This window comes from Rhinatrema bivittatum, chromosome 2 (assembly GCF_901001135.1).
Source record: "Rhinatrema bivittatum chromosome 2, aRhiBiv1.1, whole genome shotgun sequence".
NCBI lineage: Eukaryota > Metazoa > Chordata > Amphibia > Gymnophiona > Rhinatrematidae > Rhinatrema > Rhinatrema bivittatum.
The window spans coordinates 676945256-676958520 of NC_042616.1; positions in this window are offsets into that span (position 1 = coordinate 676945256).

A 13265-nucleotide genomic window follows, 5' to 3' on the forward strand; every position below is an offset into this window, starting at 1 on the left:
CTCATTTACTGAGAATTTTCTCTATTTTCTCTCTGTGAGTAATGCATTTAATTTGTCCCTAAGAGATTTGAACCTACTTATTTAAACTTAAAGCAATACTCAAGATTAATTAGTAGGGATGGAACCTTAAAATGCCAGCTTACATATTATTTTGCTTTCCTTACAAGTGAAGACCAGATTCAACATTAGTGGTTTTATGCCACTTTTCTTGTCAGAAACAATGCTTACATAGATGTGGTTTCAATTCATGTATGTAGATGATGGCCATCTGCCTTTAAACATTGCTGAGCTAGTGATTCTACTCATGTTACTCCTTTGTAAATCATTGATGTTGTATCATATTAGCCACAAACTACGCATATATCACTATTGCCTGACAAAGCTGACATAACACATTATCATTTTTCATTTAATGTTTCTGGGCTGATTTATGCTGAAGGTTGAATCTTTCTTGAAACATGCATTGGATTTCTTCCTTCCACTATTTTTGCTGAGACATTTTACACTGAAGGTAATTTTGAGGTTAATATTCAGTAAGCCAGTGAGCGGCAAATTTATCTGGGTAGAATTACCTCAGTAAATTTTCCTGGATATTCAATGGGACTAAAGTGCAGAAATGTCCAAATGAATATAAATGGATAAAGTTATGTGTGCAACTTTATCCGGATAAATGTAGCAATGTGATTTCTCTGACCAGATTTACATTTATAACTTTAGCCAGATAGTACTGAATATGAATACTCACTGGCTAAAGTTTAAACCAACTCCCAGAACATCTCCATTGACTGTGCATACATTTTAAGGCTAATATTCAAAGCAGTACTACTTATACAGCTAACTGGTGCCACTGAATATTCGACTAGGATCAGCTGGCACCATTTAGCTGACACCCCCAAGCTGGCCAAAAGTTCCTTTTGGGTCGAACGAGGGTCCCGGAGCAAACTCGCAGGGAATCACGTGACGCCGCGTCACTCCGACGTGGCGCCGACGTCACGTGCTCCTCGCAAAGGAGTTCAGAAATGGCGTCCTGACTCCTCGCTGGACCACCAGGGAGTTGTGGTAAGTCTTTGGGGGGGGATTAAGGAAGGTGAGGGGTTTAAATTTTTATTTTGGATCAACAATCGCGATTTCCAACATATTCAACATAGCTATGTTGAATAAGTTGGAAATCCGATCGTTTTCGCCTCATCACTTTTTTAAGTTAAAAAAAAAAAAGTAGTGTTTTACATTTAAGTTCAAAACGAATGCACACCCCTAATAGCAAGTAGGCAGAGTGGTAGCAGCAAGACCCCCCCCCCCCCCCTAAGCTGATATATCTGGGTCATGGTAGGTAGGCATGTGGTAGCAAAATCCCTAAGGTGGTATATCTGGAGCATGGCAGATAGGCAGAGAGGTAGCAGTATGACCACTAAGGTGATATTATCTGGGGCATAGCAGGTGGGCAGAGCAGCAGTGTGGCTGCCTACATACGTGGATAGTATCAGTTTGCAAGCCTGCTCTCCATTTAAGAGATACACACGTACCACTGAAATAAATGGAATGAATCGACCAATAAATTCACATCCCTAGTAAGAACCCTAAGGTGGTATATCTGGGGCATGGAAGGTAGGCAGAGTAGTAGTAGCAAGAACCATAAGTTGGTATATATGGGGCATGGTAAGTAGGCATATGGCAGCAAGATCCCTAAGGTTGTATATGTGGGACATGGCAGGTAGGCAGTAAAACCCCTTAGGTGGTATTTCAGGGACATGGCAGGTAGGTACAGAAGCAGTAAAGCCCCATAAAGGGATATATCTGGGACACTGCAGGTAGAGTAGTGCAGTAGTACATATGGACCATGGCAGGAAAGTAAAACAGTAGCAAGGCTTTCAAGATTCTTTCAATCATCTTGCCACATGCATGGAAATCCTGAAAACTCAAGCAAAGGCAGATTGATTTTCAAAAAAAACCAACTTTTCCATCAACTCTGGTACCAGCCTTGAATGATGAGGAATCATGAGGTCCCCCTGCTGTTGAGAAAACATGTTCTCTTGGCACATTATCTGGTATACATAAAAGATAGAGATGACCTACTTTGGCTAGGTCTGGCCAGACTGTGGACTTGTGTTCCCAAAATGCCAGAGCCTCTGTGCCCATCTCTTTGATGGGCTTTGCAAGATTGTATGTCAAGAAAGTTCTGTTGCAGTCTCCTTTGCTGGGCTAGGCCTCAGGCCTCTCTTGCCAGCTTCTTTAGCTATAGTTTTGTCAGTAGAGATTGTTCTTTGTGATCAAAGTAGCTTTGGGGAGGAGGTAGTAGCTGACAGGTTGCTGCTCCTTCCTTCATGAGTAGATAAGATTTGGCATACTGGTTTCCAATTTTGGCCAATCCAGGTCACAAGTACCTGAGAGGATCCCAAAATATTGATAGTTTTCATGCTGCTTATCCCATGGTTAAGTAGTGAATTTCCCCAAGTCCTCCTTATTATCATTTATGAACTTCTAGGAACATGTCCAAACCGTTTTTTAAATCCATCTACACTAATAGCTTTTACCACTCCTCTGCCAAATAATTCCAGAGCTTATTTATGTGTTGAGCAGAAAAAGATGTTCTCATATTTGATTTAATAACTTCATTGTATGTCCCTTAGTCTTTGTACTTTTTGAAACAGTAAACAAATGATTAGTGTTTTTAAATGTTCCATTCCTCTCATTACTTTATAGATCTCTGTCATATCTCTACTCAGTCATATATTCTCCAAGCTAAAAATCCCTAACCTCTTTAGCTTTTCCGCATGGGGAAATGTTCCATCCCCTTCATCATTTTTGTTCCCCTTCTCTGCATTCTTCCTAATTCTGCTGAAACATTTTTGAGCTGCTATGATCAGAATTGCACACAATTCTCATGGACAGATACAAAGGCATTATGATATTCTGTATTTTATTCTCCATTCCTTTACTAATAATTCATTGCATTCTATTTGCTTTCTTAGCTGCCACTGCACACTGAGCAGAGGATTTCAACATATCCAAAATGACACGTAGATCCTGTTGTGCTTGAAGTGGACCCTTGGCCTGGGGCAGGGTTTGTTCGGCCCTCCGGTCAGACCCGGAGGGTGCCTGCCACCAGGGGGTGGAGTACAGGAGGAGATGGTCTCAGGTGGGCCTCGCAGGATCTCGGAAGAGACAGTTCGGAGGAGTCCCCACTACCACAAGGATGCACAGTCGTTGTCCAAGGAGGAAGACCAGAGGTCACAGGAGGCAATCAAGGAGAGTGCAAATGGAAAGCAAGGGTCAGAACCATGAGATCAGTCCAGAATAGTTAGCCAAGGCAAGGTCGGGTTCCAGAAGGCAAACAGCATAGTCAGGTCACAGGCATAGGTCTGGGCAGGTGGCAGGCAAGGATGGTCGAAGAACAGGCAAAAGGTCAGTACCGAGAAGACAGTCTGGGGGTACTACTTTGGAAGAAGAGACGAGGGAACCGGAGACATAGGAGACACTGAAGACACAAGGACACTGGAACTGAAGGCACTTGGAACAGGAGACACCTGAGTGACAACCTGGCGAGGGATTGACCTGAGCGACTGATCTTCCAGGCCTGGGTCCCAGCCACTGCGGAAGCGGACACTGGAGAAACGGTAGTACCAGGGTGCGGTCAACCAGGATATGGGATCCGGAGTAAACACTGGACAAGGAGCTGTAGTACGATCCAATTCCAAGGCAAAGGCTGAATGAGTCCAGGGCCCTTTTGTAGGGCTAAGGAAGCAACTCCCTGGGAGGAACTTGCGGGAGGAGTCCAAGGGACCGCACCTACACTGTCCCTTTAAATCCAAGGGAAAGCTGTGGGCCTACCCCTAGGGGGGACTGTAGCAGAGAGCAGGACCTTGGACAGCGGCATCCCAGCTGCTGCCAAGTAGGAGGAGCTGGGAGAGGGCCGTGGACAGGCCCCGACATCATTGGTGGCGTCCGGCTGCGAAGAGTTCCAGGGATGGCCCGGCTGCAGGAGAGGTCCCGGCTTCGGCAGCCTCCGGGCCGTGAAGCAACCACAGTCACCGGCAGCTTCCTGCTGCGATGGAGAAACCCAGCACAGCTCCTGCCGTGCCAGCAAGATGGCGGCTGGGTCGCAGGAGTCCACGGCGTCGGCAGGATAGGTCCTTTGCTGATGCGGCCTCCGGGCCGCAGAGGTAAGAGGCGGCTCGTGGCTCCAGCCATGGGCAGCATCGCAACACATCCTTTTCCTGGGTGATGACTTCCAATATGGAACTTTGCATTGTGAAGCTATAATTTGGGTTGTTGTTCCCTACATGCATCACTTTACACTTGTCTACATTAAATGCCATCTGCTATTTGGATGCCAAGTCTCCCAATCTTTACAAAGTCTTTGCACTATTCTCTGCAAGGTTTTCCTGTGCTCCATCCCTATTGTGCCTTTGCCTCTGGCACTCTGTTCACACACCCTAGCTACCAGTATCTCCTTCATGATTGTGAAATGCTGGGAGTGGATCAAAAAGTGTGGCAAGCATGCATGTATTGTTTTCTGTCAGAAGTTTCAATTCCTCTTGCTCCTGCTGCTTCAAGGAGTCCACAAACTACAACATCTCTGCTTCCATTCCCTTTTGCTCACAGAAACCATTTAACATTTCCTCCAGAATATATTTACTATAGAAATGACCCCACCAAGAATGACACTTCTGGAACCCAGATCCTCCATGACATCCATGAAGGATTTCAGGATTTCCTTCAGTTGCTTCATCATTGCCCAACCATGATGCTCTTGCGGCAATCCACACCTATTAGTTTCCAGAGACAGATCAAAGAGTGGTGTCTGCTGCTCCACTCTCTGCAGCATCATATGTGGAATTTCAGCTGATACCAACATGTTAAATCACTTAAATCACACTTGTGAGGCATCCCAAGTTCTTGCTTATCATATAGAAGCTAGCCTCCCTTCATACTTCAATGAAATTTCATTGCTGTATATCAGGACCCACAGGAATCAATCATTTTGGCCCTTGGGCTCCAGCCCTGGGCATCTCACTGCCAGGTGTTAGACGCACCGGCCGCGGCTATCCACAGCTGGCCCCTCTCACCTTCTTTGCAGGCATCAGGAATGCAGCGGGGAGAAGCCCCCATCTCTCACAGCCAGCCTCCTCCTCTCCTGCAGCCGCTGCCTCCAAGGCTGAGCAGTTTCCCGCGGCTAGAGAGCCGACCCCGGCCCCTGCCTTCACAGCTTAATGCGGCAGGCCAACATTGACAGCTGCCTCTTCTGGGCTGGGCCATCCCTAGGCCTGAGGCCGCACCTCCTACTGGCTTTAAAAGGCCAGCTACGAACAACACTGCCCAGCCCTCTAGATGATATCAGAGACCAGGGACTATTTAAAGAAGCTTCCTCTTCCTGTTCCTTGACTTGGCAACGAATCTGCTTCGCTCAGGTGAAGTCTTCTGTGCTGTGTTGGTTCCTGTTCCTGCCTTCCGAGTCCTGTTCCTGCCTTCTGAGTCCCGTTCCTGCCTTCCGAGCCCTGTCCCTGCTCCAGCTCCCATCCTTGGTTCCTGCGGACTAATCTTCTGGCTTCTGACCTCGGACTGGCTTTTGGTGACTCTTCTGGCTTCGACCTTGGACCGGCTATCGGCAACTCTCTGGCTTCTGACTCTGGACTGGTTATCGGTGATCCCTTGGCTTCTGATCTTGGACCGACGTTGGATGACACTCCCGACTGCTACCTCACTGTCTTTACAGGGGCCCACCTAAGACCAGCTGGCCCCCGCACCCAAGGGCTCAACCTGCAGAGAATGGGGCTGATATTGGTGAAGCTCCAGCCAGCCCCTCCAACCAGCCCGGCCTTGCCTCCCGATGGTGGAGACCTGCAAGTGTTCGCCCTCTCAGGTTGTGCCAACTCCATCTCGGGCCAGGGGTCCACATTCTCATCCATCTCCACAACACCAGGTGCAACAAGTGTGCAAAGCAATGGATGTGGATTATATTGCTTTTGCCATATTTGTACCACTATCTGTCACAAAGAAACCTGCCTGAATACTCCTGCCTCTCTGGTCTAGTTGTCAGTTCTCCAGCATCTTTATTATGACTGATGGAATATTGCATGAGGCATGGCATCTATCCATGAAATGAATGTGTAGCAAAGCCCACCTTCACCCTAATGCTCCATCCCCACTAGAGCTGTTGCCTGCTCCTGCCTCAGTTAGGTCCCACCAGTGTGCCATCAGGATTCTCTAAAAATAATGCATAGTATTTGTGCTTGTTCAAATATTGCTGGTGAAATACAACTCTGCTTTAGCCAGCTGTGCTTGTATGTGACTTTGTACTGGTTGTACAAAGTGGGCTTGACTTTCCTACTAAAAGTATTCCTGGAGGGTATCTTTTAATTGGGGGCTAACTTATGCAGCAGATGCTTAAACCCACATTCTTCAATACTTGCAAGGGGTGGTCATCCAGAGCAATCTTTCACTGATGCTGCTCATTAGAACTTTAGATGCTTACTGCCTCTTGTCCTAGAAGAGTGCTATATGGAACACCAGCTCCTTTACTTTATGGTGCGCTGCCACTGTGGATGATTGGCAGGGGGCTTATGGCTTGCAACCTGATTGGTGGAAGAGGCTGTAGGATTGACTTTGGGAAAGGTCTTCTCCTTTTCAATCCCTTTCTATGGATTTTGCTTTGACTGGCATAAGGGATCCTCAGGATAGTACTTCTATCCTCCCCTGATGTCAATGCTAATGAGTGATGCTTCTGCAGGTGATGCTGCATATCAGCATTTATCAGATGCTCAACTTGCTTCTTTCAATTGATATCCTTACTACTGCAAATATACTGAGTAAAACATGGTTCTTCCCTCGTTTTAAAGTGCCTCAAGGTTAGGGATGTCTTCCATTATCTCTTCTCTAAATTATTGGGCAGTGGGCACTGATTCTGCAACTGGAGATGTTGTTGAAGGTGAACAACGAGGAAACATACCAAGGGCATCACTCATGCTCTCTACCTTCACTGAATGCTCTCCTGTAACACCAACAGTATCATCTATTTCCCCATCACTGAACTGAAGGCTAAGATGCAGCTAACTAATCCTCCCAAATTTTCTTTAGCTACTAGCTGTACAAGTTCTGATTCAGAGAACCCCAGACAAGATTCTTCCTCAGTATCAGTTAGTGAAAATATTGTCTTCACTTTTTCAGAAGCAGTAACCATAAAGGAGCACTCTTGTGCTGCTGGTTTTGGGTCTTGCACTTCTGCTGCCCCTGCCCTGTTAATGCTATACTTCAATTACTCTTCCACGTTTTTCCCCTCCTCCAAAACAATACGGATGAGGAATAGATGATGGTGGCACATGCTCTCCAAATTTGAACGGCTTTTGCCTTGAGCTTCTATTACTATCAACTCCTGCTATTCTATAGCTAAATAAAATCTTTTTTCATTTTAGGGGCAGGACTATTGCCAATTTTATCATTTCTACTGGAATGGGCTGGATCTGCACCAATTTCTCTGCTCCTGTCAAGGCTGCCATTCAATTCTCTCCTTTTTCCTAACATGATGAATTTTGTAGAAGTGCACTGCATTTTGTTGTAATCCGTGGCCCTCTACCTTGCCCGTGGCAGTGACCCACCGCGGCAGCTTCTAAAGAAATCCCTGAGCCTGTGGCCGTTGCCCCGACACGGGTCCCTGGGATGGCCGCCGGGTGGGGAGCCGTCCCTGCTCCTCCCTTGTGGCATCCGGCAGTCTTTCCTCTGCGGAGGAAATCCAAGATGGCCACCACCATCTTTAGGCGCGAGGCCGCGCCTCCTCTCTAGATTTAAAGGGGCCAGGCCCCTTTAACTACTTACAGCTGTTTTCAATGAGCCCTAGTAGAGAAAGTATAAAGGGAGGCTTCCTCTGCTCATTCCTTGACTTGGCAACGACTCTTGTAGCGCTGTTTAAGTCTGCTTGCTTCGGTGAGTCTTCTTGCTCTTTGGATCCTTGTTGCTGTTTCCTGACTTCGGATTGGCTAGCAGTGATTCCTGGTGTGTGACTTCGGACTGGCAAGCAGCAATCCCTTGGCATGTGACCTCGGACTGGTAAGCGATGACCCTCTGGCACTTGACCTTGGACTTCTTCTGGACCACCGTCTCCAAGGGCCCACCTAAGTCCCAGCGGCCCGGGACCCTACGGGCTCCTCCTGGAGGGACTGCAGGCTTCCAGGGGTGAAGCTCCAGTTAGCTCTTGCTCTGAACTCTCAACTCCTTGACCTCTCAAAGGATCACCTAAGTCCCAGTGGCCTGGGTCCCTACAGGTTCCTCCTGGGGTGACCACAGGCTTCCAGTGGCGAAGACACAGTTCCTCTCCTCAACGTCACGACTCTTCCTCTGCCTCCTCAGTTGCCTCAGTCTCCAGTGCCGAGGGTCAGCTGGTCACTTCTTCTGTTCTGCCTCGCTAGGGATGTGCAGAGGGACGCCATACGTTGCATTCGTGATTCGGATTCGTCGGGGAGCAGATACGTTGCATTCGGCCGTATGGCGCCCCGATGCGTTAATACGGCGATTTCTATTCGTGTGCCAGCTAAAATTCAAATTAACTACAACCCCCCACCCTCCTGACCCCCCCAAGACTTACCAAAACTCCCTGGTGGTCCAGCGGGGAGTCCGGGAGCCATCCTCTGTACTCACACCCTCAGTGCCGGTTTCAACATGGCACCGATAGCTTTTGTCACAGGGGCTACCGGTGCCATTGGTCAGCCCCTGTCACATGGCCATCTGCTGCCAGTATTCAAAATGGCGCCGATCGCCTTTGCCCTTACTATGTCACAGGGGCCGACCATCGGTACCTGTGACATAGTGAGGGCAAAGGCGATCGGCGCCATTTTGAGTACTGGCATCGTACGGCCGGCATGCAGGAGGTCGCTCCCGGACCCCCGCTGGACTTTTGGCAAGTCTTGTGGGGGTCAGGAGGCCCCCCCCCCAAGCTGGCCAAAAGTCCCTGGTGGTCCAACGGGGGTCCCGGAGCGACCTCCCGCACTCCGGCCGTCCAATGCCACTACTCAAAATGGCGCCGATAGTCTTTGCCCATACTATGTCACAGGGGCTACCGGTGCCATTGGTCAGCCCCTGTCACATGGTAGGAGCAGAAGATGGCGCCAATGGCCATGTTACAGGGGCTGACCAATGGCACCGGTAGCCCCTGTGACAAAGGCTATCGGCGCCATGATGAAACCGGCACTGAGGGTGTGAGTGCAGGGGATGGTTCCCGGACCCCCCGCTGGACCACCAGGGAGTTTTGGTAAGTCTTGGGGGGGGTTCAGGAGGGTGGGGGGTTTGTTTAAAATTTTATTTAGGTGGCCGTATAATTTGGGGGAAGATTTGTGTATTCGTGGGGAATCGCGATACGTTTGCTTCCCTACGAATACTACGAATAGTGTAATATACGTTGCGGATCGCCAATACAGCAAAAACAATTGCACACCCCTATGCCTCACCACCTGACGGTAGAACCTACGGATCCACTTCCTAAGGTATACCATCCTCCCGTCAGTCCAAGGGTTCACAAGTCTGAGCATAACATATTGCCAAGTCTATGGACCCAGCAGAGGCATCTGCCCATCAGGCCATTCCTGGAATGGCCCGGCTTCTGAAGGATCAGCAAAAGACCCTGGGTGCCCTTGTCTCTGCAGTGGAGGGCCTGAACCAATGCTTTGAGGTGTTGGGGCCCATGAACCCCATTCTGCCGTCCCCGCCTGTGGCTCCAGGGGGACGCTCTACTCATCAAGGTCCTGTGCAGGCCACCGTGGGCGATCTTGGGCAGGTAATTCCCATGCAACTCCCAGCGCCCTCTCGATACGCCGGAGATACGAAGTTGTGTCGGGGGATTCCTCAGCCAGTGCCAGGTCTGCTTTTCTTTATTGCCTGAGCAGTTCCTAAATGACTTGGTCAAGACTAGTTATATTATGACCTTGCTCAATGGGAAACCCTTGATCTGGGCCTCTCACCTTTGAGAGAGAAGTCTGGATCAGTTTTTGTCCGCCTTTCGGCAAACTTTTGACGAGCCTGTCCGCAAATCCACAGCTGTTTCAGAACTACTCCAGTTGTGACAGGGTACTCGGACAGTAGCCGAGTACGCAACAGAATTCCGTACATTGGCCGCAGAGTTAAACTGGAGGGAGGATTGCCTCCATGGAATCTTCCTGGAGGGGCTAGCCCCACGCCTTCAGGATGGACTAGCAGCAAGGGAACTCCCGGACGATCTCGATGGCCTAATAGATTTAGCCAATCGCGTGGATCGTCGCATATGTTTTCGTCTTCCGGAAGGGAAGGCAGGAAGGAGGCCCTCATCTGATCCCAAGGCTGAAGTGGGAGGCCCTCGAATGCCGACCGAAGAGCCCATGGAATTGGGTCGTGGGAGAGTGTCTCCACAAGAGCGCCGGCGGCGAATTAAGGAATGACTTTGTTTTTATTGCGGCGCAGCAGGCCATCAAATAGCCACATGCCCGACGCGGCAGGGAAACTCCCGGGCCCAGGACCTGAAGGAGGTCTCTTCCTGGGGCTAACCTCTCCTGCGCCTCCACTAACGCTACCAGTGGCATTAACATCTGCGGACGGTGAGTTCCACACGTTAGCCCTGGTGGACCCTGGCACCTGCGGCAATTTCATTATGAAGAGCCTGGTGGAGCACTTGAAGATCCCACAAGTCAGTCTTCTAGCTCCATTGGTCATCTCCTCGATCCAAGGTAAACCTCTTCCGGAACGTGTGACACACACCATGGTTCCCATCCAGTTGAGGATTGGAATCCTTCATCAGGAGCAGATACCTTTCCATGTTTTGGAGTATTCCATACATCCTGTCGTCCTGGGCCTTCCCTGGCTTCAGGAAAATGGTCCTCAGTTCAATTGGAAGACCTTGCAGCTATCCCACTGGGGGCCGAATTGTCACGGCAATTGCCTCCAATTAGTGATTCCAGTTTCCTGCTCCATCGCCTCCACCAGTCTTCAGGGCCTGCCGGCCTCCTATGCCTCATACGCGGATGTCTTCTCAAAGCAAAAGGCCGAGATACTTCCACCTCATCGATCGTTCAATTGCACCTTCAACCTCCTCCCTGGCACTGAGCCTCCTCGGGGGTGTACCTATGCCCTCTCGCCTGCGGAGACGCAGGCCATGACAGAGTACATCAAAGAGAACCTGAAGAGGGGCTTTATTCGGAAGTCAACATCCCCAGCAGGGGCTGGGTTCTTCTTCGTTGGGCAGAAGGACGGAACCCTTCGCCCTTGCAATGACTACCGGGGCCTGAATGCTATAATAGTCAAGGACCGTTACCCCTTGCCCCTCATCTCCGAGCTCTTCAATCGGCTGCAAGGTGCAAGGATCTTCTCCAAGTTGGATCTCCGAGGGTCCTACAACCTGATCCGAATCAAGGAGGCTGATGAATGGAAGACGGCCTTCAACACCCGAGATGGCCACTATGAGTATTTAGTGATGCCGTTCGGGCTCTGTAATGCTCCAACAGTGTTCCAGAACACCATGAACAAGATACTCCGCGATCTCTTGTATCAGTGCGTGGTCGTGTACCTGGATGACATTTTGATATTCTCGGACTCTCTGACTGCTCAACGTCAGCACGTCGTCCAAGTATTGCAATGCCTCAGAGAACATAGACTGTATGCGAAACTCGAAAAGTGCCTTTTTGAGCAGGAGTCCCTTCCCTTCCTGGGTTACATCGTCTCCAGTGAGGGATTCCATATGGACCCCCAGAAGCTGAAAGTCATTCAGGAATGGCCACAGCCATCTGGACTGAAGGCACTCCAACGGTTTTTGGGTTTCGCCAAATATTACCGATCTTTTATACCTCATTATGCGTCCATCATTGCCCCAATGACAGCCTTGACCCAGAAAGGCGCGGATCCCAAGAACTTGCCTCCGGGAGTGGAGGCCGCCTTTCGTTGCCTCAAGGAGGCGTTCCTGCAGCAACCGTGCCTTCATCATCCGGATCCGCAGCGGCTGTTTGTCATCAAAGTGGACGCGTCCTCAGAAGGCGTGGGGGCCGTTCTGAGTCAGACTTCCAAAAATCACAAGTTACACTCGTGTGCCTTCCTCTCCCATCAATTTTTGCCGGCAGAGTGAAAGTACGCCATTAACGACAAGGAGCTTTTAGCCATAAAGGTAGCCTTATAAGAGTGGCACACTTGGATAAAGGGTGCACAACACCAGTTCACGATCTATATGGACCATAAAAACCTGGAGTACCGGCATCGGGCATAACGACTCAACCCTCGACAGGCACGTTGGGCCTTATTTTTCACCCAATTTAATTTTATTCTATGCTACAGACCTGCCGAGAAGAATCTCAAGGCCGACGCCTTATCACGTGTATTCGAGTCTACAGAGACTTCTGATGACCCGCAATTCATCATCGAGCCATCACACATCCTACTGTCTGCCACCACGACCATGCCTCCCGGGAAAACTCTGGTTCCGCCGCACTTGCGGAAACAAGTCCTGGCGTGGGCTCATGATTACCACTGCTCCGGTCATCCAGGACAATCCCATTCTTACAGACCCTGCACCAATACTACTGGTGGCCTAAGGTCAACAAAATGTCCCGGCTGACGTAGAGTCCTGCCAGTCATGTGCTTGCCATAAAAGGATCCCCGGTTCGACCCCAGGCTTGCTTCAGACTTTACCAGCTCCCTCGGAACCATGGACCCATCTGGCGTCAGACTTCGTGGTCGATCTGCCATCATCCAGTGGCAACACAGTCATATAGGTGGTCATAGACCTGTTTAGTAAAATGGAACACTTCGTGCCACTCCCATGGTTGCCATCCGCACCACAACTAGCCCAGCTGTTCGTCCAGCACATTTTCAGACTACATGGCCTACCAAGAAGTATCCTTTCAGACCGGGGCCCTCAATTTACTGCTAGATTCTGGAGGGCCCTCTGCCAGAAATTTGACGTCACCCTAGACTATACTTCTGCTTACCACCCACAGACCAATGGTCTTGCGGAGAGAACGAACCAAACTTTAAAGCAGTTCCTCAATATCTACGTAAATGAGAAATAGGACAACTGAGCAAGTCTGCTACCATGGGCAGAATTTGCACTCAATTCTCATCTTTCCAAAGCTACTGGATCCTCGCCATTCCAGATACTGTATGGGAAGCAGCCACGCCCGCCGCTGCCAGTTCCCATTTCAGTCACATCCCCGGTAGCCCAACTCTTAGCATATGAGTTACACCGTCTGTGGATTTCCACACGGCTCGCACTGATCAAAGCCAGCCAGGTGGCAAAAAGGTATGCCGATCAGCGAAGAAGACCA